Source organism: Phyllostomus hastatus, unplaced genomic scaffold (genome assembly GCF_019186645.2).
Source record: "Phyllostomus hastatus isolate PE091 unplaced genomic scaffold, TTU_PhHast_1.1 phas_contig_34, whole genome shotgun sequence".
In the NCBI taxonomy this organism is placed as follows: Eukaryota; Metazoa; Chordata; class Mammalia; order Chiroptera; family Phyllostomidae; genus Phyllostomus; species Phyllostomus hastatus.
The window spans coordinates 1,163,309-1,179,949 of NW_025333857.1; positions in this window are offsets into that span (position 1 = coordinate 1,163,309).

Below are 16,641 nucleotides of genomic sequence, written 5' to 3' on the forward strand. Positions count from 1 at the left end.
CCTTCCAACACCATTTGAAGAGGCTATTTTTACTCCATTTTATGCTGCTGCCTCCTGTGTGAAATATTAGTTGACCATAGAGACTTGGGTTTATTTCTGGGCTCTCTGTTCTGTTCCATTGGTCCATGTGCCTGTTTTTATGCCAGTACCAGGCTGTTTTGATTACAGTGGTCTTGTAGTATAGTTTAGTGTCAGGTATTGGGATCCCTCCTATTTTTCCCTTTTTTTTTTCTCAAAATTGCATCAGCTATTTGGGATTGTTTATGGTTCCATATAAATTTTTGAAGTGTTTTTTCTATGTCTTTGAAATAAGCCTTTGGTACTTTAATGGGTATTGCATTGAATATGTAAACTGCTTTGGGTAGTATGGACATTTTGATGATATTAATTCTTCCAATCTATAAACATGGTACATGTTTCCATTTGTTTGTGGCTTTCTTGATTTCTTTCCTCAGTATTATGTAGTTTTCTGAATACAGGTCTTTTACCTCTTTGGTTATGTTTATTCCTCGGTATTTTACTTTTCTTTTTGCTATTTCAAATGGGATTTTTTCCTTGATGTCTGCTTCTGCTGTTTCATTGTTGGTGTACAGAAATGCCTTTGATTTCTGGATATTGACTTTGTATCCCACTGTTTTGCCAAATTCATTTATTAGGTTAATCAGCTTTTTGCCTGAGTCTATAGGATTTTCTATGTTCACTATCATGTCATCTGCAAACAGTGACAGTTTTGTTTCCTCCTTTCTAATTTGGATGCCTTTTATTTCTTTTTCTTGTCTGATTGCTGTGGCTAAAACCTCCAGTACTATATTGAATGGAAGTCGAGATAGTGGACAGCCTTGTCTTGTTCCTGTTCTTAGTGGAAAAGATTTTAATTTTTGCCCATTGAGTATGATGTTGGCTATAGGTTTCTCATATATGGCCTTTATTATGTTGAGGAATGTTCCCTTTATTTCTGCTTTACAGAGTGTTTTTATCATAAATGGGTGCTGTTTCTTATCAAATGTTTTTTTCTGCATCTGTTGATGTGATCATGTGTTTTTTGTCCTTGCTTTTGTTTATGTGATGTATTACATATACTGATTTGTGAATATTGTACCATCCTTGCATCCCTGGAATGAATCCCACTTGGTCATGGTGTATGATCTTTTTAATGTATTGTTGGATGCGGTTTGCCAGTATTTTGTTGAGGATTTTAGTGTCAATGTTCATCAGCAATATTGGCCTGAACTTTTCTTTCTTTGTTGTGTCTTTACCTGGTTTTGGGATTAGGATGATGGCCTCATAAAAAGAGTTGGGGAGTCTTCCATCTTTTTGGATTTTTTTGAGTAATCTGTGAAGGATAGGGGTTAGCTCTTCCTTATGTGCTTTGTAGAATTGTCCTGTAAATCCATCTAGTCCAGGGCTTTTGTGTGTTGGGAGGGGGATTTTTTGTTTTTGTTTTTGTTTTATTTTTGTTTTGTTTTGTTTTTAAAGAGGGAATGGAGGGAGAGAGAGAGAGAGAGAGAGATCAATGTGCGGTTGCTGGGGGCCATGGCCTGCAACCCAGGCATGCCCTGACTGGGAATAGAACCTGCAATGCTATGATTTGCAGCCCGTACTCAATCCACTGAGCTACACCAGCCTGGGACGGGAATTTTTTTATTACTTCTTCAATTTCTTTTGCTGTTATTGGTTTGTTCAGGCTTTCTCCTTTTTTTTATTGAGTTTTGGAAGATTATATTTTTCTAGTAATTTGTCCATTTCACCTAGGTTTTTAAATTTCTTGACATACAGTTCTTTGTAGTGATTTCTTACAATTCTTTGTATTTCCATGGTATCAGTTGTAATGATTCCTCTTTCATTTCTGACTGTGTTTATTTGGGTCTTCTCTCTTTTTTTCTTGATGAATCTGCTTAAAGGCTTGTCAATTTTGTTTATCTTTTCAAAGAACCAGCTCCTGGATTTATTGATCCTTGGAATTGTGCTTTTAGTCTCTATGTTGTTTAATTCTGCTCCGATCTTGGTTATTTCCTTTCTTCTGCTTGCTCTGGGCTGTCTTTGTTGTTGTTCCTTGAGTTCTTGTAGACATAGTGTTAGGTTGTTTGTTTGAAATATTTCTATCTTTTTTAGGTATTCTGTATCACTATGTACTTCCCTCTTAGGACTGCCTTCACTGTGTCCCATAAGTTTTGGGTTGTTTTGAGTTGGTTTCTATTTGTTTCCAGAAACCTTTTGATTTCTCTCCTAATTTCATCCTTGACCCACTCATTGTTTAATAGCATGCTATATTTAATCTCCATGATTTTGAGTGTTTTTTTTTCCCTTTGGGTTGGTTTCTAGCTTCAGTCCCTTGTGATCTGAAAAAATGCTTGGTATGATTTCAATTTTCTTGAAATTGTTGAGGCTTGTTTTGTGTCCTATCATGTGGTCTATCTTTGAAAATGTTCCATGTGCATTTGAAAAGAATGTGTATTTAGCTTCTTTGAGATGGAGGGCTATGTATATATCTGTTAATCCATTTCATCTAGAGTACTGTTAATGCCATGATATCTTTGTTGATATTTAGTTTGGAAGATCTGTCCATTTTTGACAGTGGGTTGTTAAAATCCCCCACTATAAGTGTGTTGCTGTCAATATCTTTCTTGAAGTCCTCTGAGATTTTCTTTATGTATTTGGGTGCTCCTATGTTGGGTGCATATATGTTTACAATATTTATGTCTTGTTGGTGTATTCTTCCCTTGAGTATTATGAAGTGACCTTCTGGGTCTCTCTTTATGGCCATTTCTGGAAGTCTATTTTGTCTGATATGAGTATTGCTACCCCAGCTTTTTTTCCTGTCCATTTGCTTGGAAAGTTTGTTTCAGCCTATGAAGGTCTTTTATCCTGAGGTGGGTCTCTTGTAGGCAGCATATGTGTGGGTCATGTTTTCTCATCCATTCAGCTATTCCATGTCTTTTGATTGGAGCATTTAATCCATTTACATTTAAGGTTATTATTAATAGGTACTTATTCATTGCCATTTATGTACATGTGTTCCTCTCTCTGTCTCTCTCTCTCTCTCTCTTTTTCTCTCTCTCTCTCCCCCCTTTCCTTCCTTTCCTTAAAGCAGTCCCTTTAGCATCTTTTGCAGAGCTGGTTTCGTGGAGGTGTATTCTTTTAGACATCTTTTGTTTGGGAAGCTACTTATTTGGCCTTCTATCATGATTGCGAGCCTTGCTCGGTAAAGTAGCCTTGGTTGCAGACCTCTGGTTCTCATTACCTGGGGTATTTCTTGCCATTCTCTTCTGTTTTGAAGTGTTTGCATTGAGAAGTCAGCTGTTAGCCTTATTGGGGCTCCCTTGTATGTTACTTCCTGTTTCTTCCTTGCCGCCTTTAAGATTCTCTCTTTGTCTTGAAATTTTGCCATTTTAATTATGATGTGTCTTGAGGCGAACCTCTTTGGGTTCCTCTTGGTTGGGACTCTCTGTGTTTTCTGGATTTGTGTGACTTTGTCTCTCATCAAATTAGGGAAGTTTTCCATCATTACTTTTTCAAATAGATTTTCTATCCCTTGCTCTTCTTCTTCTCCTTCTGGTATCCCTATTATATGGATATTATTACGTTTCATATTGTCTTGCATTTCTCTTAATCCCTCTTCATTTTTTCTGAGTTTCTTTTCCTTTTCTTGCTCTTTCTGGGTGTTTTTTCTACTTTGTCCTCCAATTCGCTGATGTGATCTTCTGCTTCATTGATCCTGCTTTTTATTCATTCTACTGTGTTCTTCAGTTCAGAAATTATATTCTTCATTTTCTCTTGGCCCTTGTTGATAGTTTCTATTTCCTTTTTCATGTTTATATAGCTTGCAGTGAGTTTATTGTAACTTCCATGTATTTTCTGGTAGCTCATTATGAGCTCATTGAGCTTCCTGACAATCATTGTTTTGAACTCAATATTTGATAGTTGAGTTGCCTCTATTTCATTTAGCATTCTAGCTGAGGCTTCCTCCTTTCCCTTGTTTTGGGAATTTTTTCTTTATCTTCTCGTTGTTCGTGGGACTCTTCTTATTAGCCTCTGGTTCTTAAATTGATCTGTTCTGGTTGCCTGTGTTTATAGTGTGAACTTCTGTTGTAGAATACCTGTGAGATTCAATGGTGCAGTCTTCTTTGGGTATCCTGGTGTACACAGCTTCCCCGTACTCTCTTTTGTTATCAGTTGGAGAAATAAGGCAAAATGGTTGAAGACAGCATGACAGTATTCTATGATATTTACAGTAGCAGGCAGTAGAGAAGAGATAGGAGATCCTTTGGCTATGTATAGTGTTAACCATGATCTTCCACCCCACTAGCCACGTTTTAGAAATGATGAAAAGAAGATAAGACTCTTATTTTAGGGAGGAAAGGATTGTTAGTTGGATCTAGAAAGCTGAGAGGCTGTGGGAGGTGATTCTGAGGTAGGATTGGAATAAAGATTAGTAAATAGGAGTAGTGTGTAAAAGAATAGAGATGACCTCTACAATAATAGATTTCAGGAAATTGCAAAGTGGGCTGAGATCTGGGAGGGGTGTTGTGTAGTATTTACAATTATATGAAATAGGTCTGATTTACAGTAATATTAAAGCAACAATCCTGTGGCAGAATCTGTGAGATCTAGATAACAAGAACAAGGATTATAGAACCTTGAGAGATATACTAATGGAACACAAATGAAGGGAAGTAAGTTAGCAACACACTGTGAATGAGATTACATGGGGAACCTATCAAATGACAGCATAACCAGCCAAGCAAAGAAGATTATACAGAAAGAAAAAGAATACCAAAATACTATTAAAATAAAAAATGTCAGAAAAAATGAGAAAAAGAATACAAATTAGCGGTAACTTGTAGGCTCAAAAAACCAGGGGAAGCAGAAGATGGAATGCAGGAGAGATAAATTTGGAGTGAAAGTAATAATACTAGGATGAAAGGAAGAGAAACATAAGGAATTGAGAGAATAAAAATAATAAGAATTAAAAAATAAAAAGTTACTTGAAAAATAAGATAAAATCAGACAAACAACAACAACAGCCAAAAAAAAAAAAAAGAAAAAGAAAAGAAAAAGAAAAAAAACCCCTCTTGTTTGTTTCTAACTTTCCAAACCAGTTTTTCTAGTCTTGCTGGCTTTAGCAGGCTGAGGGGTGATTGGAATGCTTTTCGTTCTTCTCAGTCAGAACTCTGTCAGTCTCTCCCTTACTGCCCCCAGGACTAGTCACACCTTCTCCCCAGAGCCAATCTGACGTCTTCTGGCAGGACACTGGGTGTGGGTATGGGTGCTTGCAAGCATGCTCTCTGGAGCTCACTGCCATGGTCTCTCAGGCTCTGGGGTCCCACAGAGCGCCCGAGTCTTTTCTGGGTTCATGGTGTAAGCTTTGGGGATTGCAAGGGGTTGTGCCCTTTCCCCAGTTTCACCACTGTGGGCTCTATGTTCTCTCAAAACACCAGCATTGTGACAGGACATAGCTGAACAGCAGCCATTCCCAGATAAACAGTTATCTCAAGGTCGTACGCTAACCCCCACTTTTTGCTTCTGTGTATCTGCTTTCAGCAGCTGCATTCCTTCCCCCTCCTCTTTCTGCCTTTGTAACAAGAATATAAGCAGCCCCAACCTGAGCTCAAAGCCCAGAATTCAGAATCTGTCTCCTCTGGGTCCACATGCATGAATAAAACTCCCCTTAGAAAACCCTGAAGCCGTTTGAGTTGTCTTTTCTGTAACATTTTGGTTCACTGACTGGGAAAAGACTCAAGGGAGAAGACTGTTGCCTCGGGTAAAGGCAGCCGTGGGGCCACTGGTGGGGCCCGGTGGTGATGAGGAGGCACTTGCCCCAGTGATTTCGGGTCCTGGACATCCTGGGCTCCATGGGTTTGGCTCCCAGACGCTCTTTGACCCCTGCTGGCAGGGTGCGAACTGGCAAAATCTGGGAAGGTGCCAATCTGGTAAGTGCCTAGGGAACCTGTGCCCGAGTCCACGCCCACCCTTGTGGTGGAGGAGGGACTGTTCACCCCTCAGGCTGGAAGGGCCAGGTAGTGTTCCCACCGTTCGGGGGGGTGGGAACATGATAAGCTCTGTGTGCTTGTGTGAATGACTGTTGTTTGTTGCTTCACCAGTGGAAGCCTCCAGAAGCATAAGTGAGTCCCTTCCCTTGTCTGTCAGTGCCGATCAGGAGAATTCAGTATTGGCGGGGAGGGGGTTCTTCCACAGTACTGGACTGCATCTGCGTTGGGGATCAGACAGTAAGCCTTGTGGGTATGCTGACATTTTGGGTAAAATGGAGGACAAGCCACGTGAGTGCCCACCATGGAGATTGGAATATGCATGGTTGTTGCCATCTTTGATGATGGGTCACGTGAGAGTTCCACCATCTTGGAACTGGGCAAGGTGGTGGGCTAAGGGTTCTCTTCAGATTATGGGCTGTTTGCTGCTGCTGTGTGGGCACTGCATCAGTCAGGTTCTCTGTGTAACTGGTTCTGACAGGAATGGCTCTGGTTCTGAAGGTCATGAACAGCGGTCCAAGGGTGACCATCTGATATATAGGGTGTTTGCAGAGTCTGAGCTTCAGAAAGCTGCAGGATATCCCTGAAAATCTAGGGAATTGTAGTAGAAGATACCTGTAGTGCCAGGGACTTTTAGCTGCCACATACTGAGTTTAAGTACTGAGTTTAAGTATAGTCCTTCCCAGTGTGAGAAAGAAACCAGGATTAAAAGAGAATGATGGTTAAATCTGAATGAGTATAATTATGTATAAAGAATGTAGGTTTAGCCCTGGCTGGCGTACCTCAGTGGATTGAGCGTGGGCTGCGAACCAGGCATCGCAGGTTCGATTCCCAGTCAGGGCACTTGCCTGGGTTGCAGGCCATGGCCCCCAGCAACCGCACATTGATGTCTCTCTCTCTCTCTCCCTCCCTCCCTCCCTTCCCTCTATCAAAATAACTAAATAAAATCTAAAAAAAAAGAATGTAGAGTTTTAAACCTGGAGTGAAGGAAACCTCAACTACTTGTTTTCTCGTTTTTGTGGGAAAAGAGCAAATTTCTAATATTGGTGTTGTTTCTTATCAGAAACCCTTTGTACTTGAAGACCCGTTTAACGTCACCTGTAAGACCTAAGAAAGATCACCTGTAACCGGTTGGGGAGAATGCCTTTGCCACTTGGGACCCAGGAAGCGTCATTGGGACTGATGAGTGCTTCAGCCAGAGGCAAAGCAGCATGTCTCTGCCAAGAGAGACCAGGCCTGAAGGAGCATGTCTCTCCGGGGCACCAATGGACGCATTGGTGCAAGAGAATGCCCCTACCTGTGTATTGTTCTGGAACTCTGTGTTTTGGATTTTGCTCTGTATCTGCTCTGAAAAGGAAATTGAGGATTCCAGGGGAGGTTGAAACTTCACACTCTGTAGGAAAGAAGGTCTGTGGGAAACTGTAAAAATAAATGGAAAAGTAAAATTTTAGAAAGAAATTATGTGGTGTTAGTAATTGAAGGTATAAGGCAGGGAGATGCAATCTTGGTAGATATCAGAAGCTGTATGAAAGAAAGAATAGAGGGTTTGTGAGTGTTGCAAAATGTCTGGAAGTGAAGGTTTTGAGAAGCCTAGTGGATATCACAAAGGAAAGGATTTTTCTTCACGCTTTGTATTTTCCTCTCTACCTGATCCCTCCACAATTTGGCATTCTGAAGAGTGAGTGAAGACATAAGGTTTCTTTGCATAAAACCAATAAGACCAGTCATTAATAGTGGTTTTGTTAACCAAGACTTTGACTGGAATGTCACACCTGAAGGGGGCATATATGGGTTCTGGTCATTACCAGAAAGCCCCGAGGAACTGTGATTGACTTGCAAAGCTAGCGAAAGCCCACAAAAAAAAGCTTGGTATTTTGGTTGGCTGTGCAGTTCATAGCAATCTTTCCAGGGAAGGAACAAATGTTGCTTTCCCTAAAGATGGCTGAAAAGGAACCTGTAGGCACAATGGAAGCCTCAAGGATTTGAGTGAAACAACTGGTACAGGTGAAGCCAGATGGCAGATGTGTGGTGGCTCGGCTTCTCTGCCCTGAGGGGTGGACTGAGAAGTCAATTTAAAGGTTCCCTGTGTGAGTTCCAGCAAAGCAGGCTTAAAGATCATAAGTGATCCAGGCCGCTCTCAGTGTGTTTATGCAAATGAACAGTCAAAATTAAAAGGCTGGACTCAGTGTAGTCCCTTTAATAACAATGAGGGTGGTCTTAGGGAGAAAAATTGTGGTTCAAGGAAAATCACAATGCTCAGTATTGGACATCAGAATGGCTCAGCTAACTGTCTTGAAAGTTTCTTTTTATTTGAATGTTGAAACTGGTTTTGTAATATCATCAAAGATGTACAATTTACAGGTATGGAGGACTTGTCAAATTTCCATTGCTAAATGTCATTGCAGGAAGGACTTTGCAACTGAATGTCTTCCCAAAAGACAGTCTCACAGGCACAGAGACTGGTTTGGGGACTATTGTGTGAATTAACCTGTGTGTTCTTCTGTGTTCATAGGACATATGCCTATGACTTCATTACCTGAGTGATTGGTTGGCCTCACTTAAGGAACCCATTTTTCATCATCGCTCTCTGAAACTCAACGGTTTGGCTGAACTAAGTGGTTGGGTTGGTGAGTGGTTCGGGGGATCTGTGGGCTTCACTTTAGAACTGATTTTACCTTTTCTGTTTTTATGGCTTGGGCAGAAAGAGTTCAGATATCTGAAAGGAGGGAAATTTTAATATATTCCCCTCAGCCCAAGTGAAGTATAATGGGCCACAAGAGTTTTGGATAGGTGTAACATGCCTTGTACACCTTCCTTCAGATAAGCCATTCTTTACTTAAGTTCCTGCCTTTGTCATTTAGTGGTTATGAATTAATTGTGACTTCCAATTCTTTCCAAATCTGTCATCTCCAGAATATGACCAGGATGCCAATGGTCCAGTAATGCCAGTCTTTGGACACCAAGCCTGCAACTTCCTGGTGACGGCCAACTGACTAGGATTCTGTAAGGTCCTTCCCCTTCCAGGAAGGACTCCCTCCGTGCTGCACGCCCCCTCCCTTTCAGGGCACCCCTGACCCATGGGTGGGTAGGATGACATCCATGTCCAGCTGGAAGAAGTTATAAGAAGATGAGACCTTCATCCATTGTCCTTTAAAAGAATTTAAAGTGAGTGTATATCTGAAATGAGAGATTGTTACAGGGTGCAGCCAAGAGGGGGGACCCTAAATGGGCATTTAAAATGGGGTCCAGAACTCAAGGCATCCAGGAGATTCTAAGATGTCTTCACCCCTTCCCCTACAGGTGTGAGTTGGGGAAAGGGACACACGGAGCAAGAACACGCAGGGCTATTTTGCACAGCAACAGCTTTACAGCTAATCCATGGCATAGTCATTTGACATACCTATAGCCTTTGGCTGGCCATTTAGATGTGCTGAATAGCTGTGGCCATGCTCTGGGCCAGAGAGATGAAAAAAGACTCTCCCCACCCAAGATGTGACTGGGAGGCAGGTGCCCCAAGTTACAGTGCCTGTATGGGAGCTCGGAGAAGATTGACTCCCTGTGGCACCTTGCAGCCAACCCACTTTCACCTTCAAATGGGAAGACCCGCACACTGCGGTCAAGACTCCATTGATCTCTGGACTAAACTGCCTCAGAGGTTAAAGAACTCCCCAACCTTATTTGGGGAAGCCCTAGCAGGAGACCTGAAGCCCTTCACCAAGGGGGACCGGACCTGACATTTCTGCAGTACATAGATGACCTCCTCCTGTGGCCCCATCAGTGCTGGTAGGGAATGCACCCAGCACTGGTAATTGTGTGCACCTTCTCTGGATGGGTTGAGGCTTTCCCCACCAAGATGGAGAAAAGCTGGGAAGTCACCTGAGCCCTCCTGAGAGAGGTCATCCCAAGGTACAGATTGCTTCTGACCATTGGAAGTAACAATGGGCTGGCCTTTGTCTCACAAATTGTCCATGAAACAGCCAAGCTTCTGAACATCGCGTGGAAACTACAGACTGCCTATCAACCTCAGAGTTCTGGGAAGGTAGAGTGAATAAACTGGACTCTTAAAGAAATATTAGCTAAATTTTACCAGGAAACTGGACTGCCCTGGATGGACTTGCTGCCACTAGCATTGCTTAGGGTTAGGAACACCCCCTAACCCTTTAGGATATACTCCATATGAGTTAGTTTTTGGGAGACCTCTCCCAATTCTCAGTGTACAAAAGGGGGGACTCTGGTTGCAAGGTGAATTAGGACAGACAAAATAACTTCAGAAGCTAGGAGAAACCTTAAGAAAAATAAACAGGGCCTGTTTGGGCCAGGGACCCCCACCCTGAGGGGGGGCCAGCGCACTCTTTTAAACCAGGAAGTTGAGTATGAGTAAAAGATTGGAAAAAGAACCACTCCAACCCATGTGGACCGGGCCACACTTGGTATTACTAACCACCCGACTGCCCTTAAAGTTGCAGGAATCACCCTTTGGATCCACTACAGCTGGGCCAAAGCAGCAGCAGATCCTGAGGACCCGAGGACTAGGCCTGCACCTAGAATACCCACAATAAGTATCCAGAGGACACCAACCAGTAGAGAAGACACCAAGGAATGGACCATTGTTCTGCAGGGTACCTGACTTTAATTGACAACTTTGCAGGAGTGTTGGGAATTGGACTAGTGACTTGGCCCCTGTGGAATGGAATCCCATGGAGCAGATCACTCTAGGAATAGTTTATCTCCATTTTGTCTCTGCATTTGGGTTTATTGTATGCTTCACTTGACAAATGCGGCCCCTGTCTCAGCCCCAGCCAGCAAATATAATACCCCAGGGTGTAGGATTATGCTCAGTGGTAGAGTGGTCTCTTACTATCTCCCAGGGTCAGCTTTCAGCTCCTCCACTGACATGCTATCAGGTTACGGGTTACATTCAGCCATAGCAATCCCTCTGCACTTGGGGAGGGAAGGTATACGGGACTGGAGTGATATCCAGAACCATAGGATACCAGACCAGAGGTGTCAGGCATATGGGACCCTGCATCCTCCAGACCATGGTCCAACATCTGGAGGCCACAGTGGCTCATAGGGCATCTGCCAAATTTTTACCTTTCCAGTGGTAGCAACACCAGTATCAGCAGTTGCAACCCTCCCCAGCACCTCAGCCATATAGCCAGGTATATGGTGATGCTAAAGGGGTAAAAGCACCTTATAGCATCAAAAGGGGGGACTGTGACAGGACATAGCTGAACAGCAGCCATTCTCAGACAGCAGCCATTCCCAGATAAGCAGTTATCTCAAGGTCGTAGGCTAACCCGTTTTTGCTTCTATATGCCGCTTTCAGCAGCTGCACTCCTTCCCCCTCCTCCTTCTGCTTTTGTAACAAGAATATAAGCAGCCCCAGCCTGAGCTTGGAGCCTAGAATTTGGAATCTGTCTCTTCTGGGTCCGCATGCATGAATAAAACTCCCCTTCACAAACCCCGAAGCTGTTTGAGTCGTCTTTTCTGTAATAGTGTCTTTTCCAGGTTCACGGTGTAAGCTCCAAGGATGCTAGGGGTTGCGCCCTTCCCCCAATTTCCCTTCTGTGGGCTCCGGGAACCTGCGAAGCGCCCACGTCTTTTCCGGGTTCACAGTGTGAGAGTCAGGAATCCCAAAGCTTTGCATGCTTCCCCGAGTTCACCACCACAGGCTCCAGAAACCCACAAACGCCCGTGCCCTTTCCTTGTTCAGGGTTGTGGGGTCTGGGTCTTCCACAGAATCACTCTCTCGCTGGGTTGGGGGCACGGGTGCACAGCCAGGCCGCCCTTAGTCACTTAGGCTGTGGCACTTACTCTTCCCAGGGCTATGTGTGGGTGCTTGCAGCCCCTGTGTGATTTCTCTCTCACTTCCCAGTCTCACTTCCCTCTCTGTGCCTTCAAGCAACAAGGCCTCCCCTGGTACTGATCAATCCTTGTTGTCTGGGGAAGGAGCAGTGACTCTGCTCTCCCGGGTGCCCTGAGGCAGACCCAGGAGCACCGGGCCTGGGGGCTGCAACCTCCCTGGTCCCTGTGCTGATCCCTGGGCCCTTATTGTCCTGAAGCAGTCTCCTTACCATCTGTTTTTTCAATGTCTGCTAATAACTTTTGATGTCCTGTTTTCATAAATGTTGAGATATTGTTGGCCCCTTGCTCTGTTCCTCCGTAGATTGGCCAGTTTCTCTCCCATGCACAGGGGAAGGGGAACACACTCCCTTCTACAACGCCACCATCTTCCCTCCTAAAATCTTTTTTTTTTTTTTTTTAATGAAACCATTTGTGACAGCATGGATTCACTGAAAGGGTATTATGCTAAGTTAAATAAGTCAGTCTGGAAAAGGCAAATATCACATGATTTAACTTATATGTGGAATTTAAAAAAGAAAATAAATGAAGAAACAAAATTGAAAAATACTCCTATACACGAAGGGTGGACTGGTGGTTGTCAGAACAGAGGGGATTTGAGAGACTGGGTGAAGGAGGTGAAGGGATTAATAACTACAAATTGGTGGATATTAAATAGTCACAGAGGTGTAAAATATAGCATAGGGAATATAGTCAATAATATTGTGATAACCATATATGGTGCCAGGTATATACAGGAAACATCAGAGGGAAATATGTTATAAAATATGTGATTGGCTAACCAATATTCTGTGCACTTGAAACTGATACAAAATAATATTGAATGTAAAAACAAACCAAACAAACATGATGAGGTTGAAATGTCACCAAATAAAAAAATACATCCCAACAAAACAACACACAATGTCTTTAGTCTTTTTTTAATGTACCAGATATAAATCAGATACACTTCAAAAACACTATTTCTGTCATCCAAAAATTTGGTTGCATTAATTCCAACAAAACTAACTATACTGCTCTCTCCCAACTCTTCACTAAAGTGATGAAAGTCAGTTATGACTTCAAAAAATGTGTAAAATAGGAAAATGCATTCTAGTAATTAGACTACTAACACCATTATTATTTCAACTGTCTGAATGGAGAAACAGAAAGTGAGTGAGAGAGAAAAAAAGATAAGCGAAGGAGCTAAAAATGAGAGGACAAAATGAATAGGAACTCAAACAGAAAGCTCAGATGTTGCATTAACCTAGCAGGCATATAGTGTGTTTGTGTGCATCTCAGACAGTTTTACAAGGAGTGGGAAGAACAAGAAATATGATGTGGTATGATAAAAGTAAACTTGAAAAGGGCTCCTGCCCAAACAAGTTTTTTTTTTAAGTTAAAGTTCCCCTATTAAAGGTCGTATAGGTAATTCTATGGGAAGCTAGTGCTGTGTCTAACATAAGGTGTGATCTATAATGAATGAAACAGTTTGGCTACTTTTCCAGACCTCTGTGTAATAAAGGGTCTCCTGCTGTCCCCATTGTCACATTAGCTTGGCTTAGTTCATCTATTCATTATCTGTAAACCAGGAGACAACTGGGTCAAAGAAAAAGAAAAGCATGTTTTATTGCAGGTGAAAGGCCAGATAAGCTCATATCTTTAAGTTCTGTTTTAGAAATATACCCAATTGATGAGAGCAGGAATTTCTAGGCACTTTATAACCCTGAATTCTTCATGAGGCTGGTGGACAAAATCTCCAGCAGAAATTGAAGACAAGATGCAGAAACCCTCTGCCCTGACTGGATAGCTCAGTTGGTTAGAATACTGTCTTGATATGCCAGATTTGCGGGTTTGATTCCCATTCAGGGTGTATATAAGAATCAACCATTGAATCCATAAATAAACGGAACAAAAAAAGCAATGTCTCTGTCTCTTTCTCTCTCTCCCTTACTTTCTCTCCCTAAAGTCAATTAAAAAAATGCAGAAACTCAAAGATAAATTTGGCCAGCTTATAATTTTGGCTATTGGCAGCCCTGTGGATAAGCAAAATGAAAGGCTATAGCCATAGTTTTCCTGGAATTAATTTTACCACTTCTGTGGAGTTCACCCTAAATAGAGAGAGGGTTCCTGTATTGTGACAGAAGCAAATTCATTTAGATTAAAATGTCTTTTTTGGGGGAGGGGGTATAATCTAAAACACAAGATTTTCTGTAATTTAATACAGTTATTTTTCCCTTTCACATCAGGTTCTAAAATATCTATCCCCAAACATAACTATTTTTGGCATCTCTCTGGTTGCAAAACAGTGTGATTTTTGGCATCACTCCACTGCAGTGGACTAATACTATGTAAGATATTACTTAAATATGAATCTACACTAAGAATCTACACAGTTAAAGAAAATCTTACTTTGAAATAATCCTTTGAGAGTAACCATGCAATAATGGCACAATAAACATGTAGATGTCTAAATCAATCAATGCCTCTAACATTAAAAAGAATCTAGCCATGATAGAATCTGAAAACCATGAAGATATAATGTGTGTATATGATTAAATGCCTTTTTCTACAATAAAAAACAAACATATACATACATTAATTAAGTTAGCATCTCATGAATATTAGTTTATATATCCAAAATATCTTGAATTAGGTTTTGTAAGTATTTGGGCCTAAACTATTTAAACATTGCCTCAATAAACTTTTTAAAATCTGCCCCCTACATCTCAGTTACACCATTTTTCTACTACATGCTTAACCTGTGGTATAGTTTTTCTAAAACTTGAAATCTGATCGAGGTAGAACTCCATTAAAAGTCCAGGATGTGTCACTATTGCTCTCAGATCAAGTCTCAATACCTCACCATGGTTTACTTGTTGTTGTATAACTATTTAAGATAATTCTCAATTTTGTCATTCTAGGTCATCTGTCACCTTATATTCTAGTTTAAGACTTGGAACTGCCCTTCTTCTGTGTTGCTTTAGTTGTAAAACTGAAACCCTTATGATATTAATTCACGCATATGGGCTATGGTGAGAGTGTAGAAAGAGTAGTTCTCTATCACCAAAGTTAAATTGCAGTTTGAGCTTAGCTAGTTTGCAATCTACTGCAAATCTAATATAAATTAAATGTGTTAATACATACATGCACACTGAAAAAAACATGCTATCAGGGAAAGAAAACAGGTGATTTGTTACATTTATACAGACTGGACACTTAAGCGTGCAGGGCCCTATTTCAATTTGCTCTCCTTAGTAAAAGCCTGATCACAGAAGGCACAGAGTGAAAAAGTTTGTTGAATGAGTGAATACATAAAATTAATGCCAAAGATTCTAGTTCAATCTTTGATTCTTTGACTTTCATTTAGTATTTGTTAGCTAACTCCTCAATGTGTTATGAAATGGCCTCTTACTATTAATTTTCCTCTTCTTAGTAGGGTTGATTTTACATAATTTCTAAGGGGAAAAATGTAAACATTAAAAATATAGAAAAAGCCCTGGCTAGTGTGGCTCAGTGGAATGAGTGGTGGCCTGTGAACCACAGGGTCGCTGGTTCAATTCCCAGTCAGGGCACATGCCTGGGTTGTAGGGGGTCATATGAGAGGCAATCACACATTGATGTTTCTTTCCCTTTCTCCCTCCTTTCTCCTCTCTTTAAAAATAAAAAATAAAATCTTTAAAAATATATAGAAAAATGCTAACTATACTTGTTATTTTTCTGAATTTTTATTCTATTCTTGTCAAATATGTGATAAAAATAACAATGAAAAGGATGATTTGGTATTCTGAATATGAAAATATTACATTGTGTGTGAATTACGAATAAAAGCATACTAAATATTTCATATAAAATGATATCCTACAAATATATATCCCTTCAAAGCCACACAGTATTTCAATGATCTACTCAGCCTTAAATTGTTTCCAGTCATAGGAAATTAACTTGACTCTGTACAAGTTCCTTATAGAAAAAGGCACTATTTATTTATTAGAGTCTAATATTTGCTGTTAATTTTAACCTAATTTAGAGAAGAGCTCCACCAAAAGTTCAATGATAAAATATTCATTTTTACTATGAATTTGTTATACAGTAGGTTAAATCACACTATCCTACATACATTTAGGTATGCATTTCTCTCAGTGCAGTTCCATCATTTCACTGTGTAGGCATTGGGTCCCTTCAGAAGCAATTCCTTGTGTCCAATGCCTGTTCGTCCCTTCTAAGCCTCTCTGGATAAGTATAGTATATTTGACTCAACCTATGAGCTTTTGGAAGAATTATTAGCATATATCATGAAAATCCTGAGGCCTTTGCCATAGATTTCTCAATCCCTCATTAAGAGAACATATGCTTAATAAATATGTGTTCAATAAATATTTTGAATGAAGGCAAATGATAATGGTAAGGAGCCTGGGGTCAGATAGAAAATGAACTTGTTACATCATTAGCTATGTGCTTCTAAACTTTACTTCTCTTGTCTTAAAGTGAAGAAAATTCTTTGGGTTGTTTAGAGTACTAAAAAAGGTAGTGGGAACAATACACAGTTGTCTTAACTGTGGAAGTAAGTAATATATGAAAAGTATTTAAACAGTGACACATAGTAGGTTTCATAAGTGTTTATTATTAATGGGAGTATTATCAATGTCATGTATATATTCAAACCAGCTCTTTGGCAATTTCTTTACTATCACTTTCTAAACCATTTGTAATGCAAATGTTTTGGAAGAGATGTCCAATTAGGATCGTAGGATTGGTGAGACAGGCAAGACCTGAGGAAACTCTCAGAACACAGTATATAACCATGCAC